Consider the following 1,788-nt stretch of genomic DNA (forward strand, 5'->3'; position numbering starts at 1 on the left):
TAGTTAGACCAGAGTCGTTTTGGAAACGAAGGAGCGTAGTGATCGGGAGTATAATTTCGGGACCATCTTGTCACGATCGGACAATACGTTAACCGTATTCGTGGTCTCCGGACGCATCACTGTGTTTACCAAAGAACACTAATTATTATGAGTAATGTACGTATAGTACTATGTAAGGGTCGCGTTCTTCTTCTTTCGTTATTCCTTTCAGACGACACTTCTGTTATGGAAACGCGAAATCATTTTCTTCATCGACTAATACTACGGAGATAGATATACATGCCACTACATGTGGATTACGTGATAACTATACGCATTGTCTCAGATTATGAGTTTACCCATCATTCTTTTTATTATTATTAATATTTAGATTATTATCGCTACTGTATTATTATTATTTTTATTATTATCATTATCATTATCATTTTTGTTATTATCATTACGATTATCACTGATATTATTGATTGCGAATCGAGGAATCGCGAGAAGATAGTTCGTGAGATAGTATGAATAGTTTATTCTGTTCTCTAATTATCATTTTCCACGGAGAGTTTCCACTCGTTAAGTCTACTTTGTCGTTGTTTTGGACATAGTTTATGTACATTATAAACGAAATGCATATAAAGATTGCGGAAATTAAGTTGCTTAAATAATTAGATACAAAGAAGAGTATATATATATATATGTAAATGCAAACAATTGCTGATTACTGTCATCGTCGAACTCCGCGCAGAACATTCCAATGAAAGAAAAGCAAATAGAAAAATAGACGAGGGAAAAGATGAACAAGAAAAATCTAAAGAAAAAATTTTATTAAAAATGAAATGGAAGAGACAGAGAGAGAGAGAGAGAGAGAGAGAGAGAGAGAGAGAATGTGTGAAAAAGAGAAAAAGAAAATATGTGTGCGTGTGTATGTGTGCGCGCGATCATTGAACATGCGCTCATCGAAGATTTTATGGAAATTACGACTTTTATTGACCGACGATAGTCGTACTTCCATTTTCCTTTTCTGTTTGCGAGCAAATCACCGCGTCGAAATGTGCCCGTCGTCGCGCGATCGAAATTACAATAATGTTCGCGGCACTTTAGTGAGAGAGGATCGAATAAAGCGTTTCGTCAATTGGAATTAATTCTTATTGCCTCAATCATTTGAAACTTTGAATACTTGCGAAGTTGGTACACACGCCGCCCTCCCCATGAATACAATTTCTCGCCCGTAGTAAACGGACTCGTCTCTTTAATCGACACAGTGCAATAGTCTATAGATACCGTTGTTCTACCGTATATTGTCAATCGTCGTCACGATCATGCTTCTGTCATGCACGACATAAATAGTCTCAGCCATCCCAGTCCACCATTTTACGCGCTGTCCCTTTGGTTTCAAGCAGGCATCACATTTCTTCATGAATATTAGCAGTTATTGACAAGTTCATATCTTACCACTAGCATTACTAGCGTACATTTATACGTAATTCACCTCAGATCTTTGTAGCCACATACATCGCGAGGGCCGAGCTCCGTTTTGCGTACCACATGTTTCTCCCTCCCCCCTCGAATCCGATGACCAATAATGTTCACTGCGCATTCTGCTAATAATTAATATGATTATATACCTCGACGAATCTAAATCTAAGATTGGATTCGTGAAATTCGAGAACTAATCGAAAGGAATTAATTGTAAATATTATTTTCGACCAAGTAAGAAGCGACTCGAAAATAAGAGTCGAATAATTGATTCTGTCATTGAGATAATTATATATATATATGTACATATACATATATATATAA

The sequence above is a fragment of the Trachymyrmex septentrionalis genome, unplaced genomic scaffold, assembly GCF_001594115.1.
Source record: "Trachymyrmex septentrionalis isolate Tsep2-gDNA-1 unplaced genomic scaffold, Tsep1.0 scaffold36, whole genome shotgun sequence".
Taxonomy (NCBI): Eukaryota; Metazoa; Arthropoda; class Insecta; order Hymenoptera; family Formicidae; genus Trachymyrmex; species Trachymyrmex septentrionalis.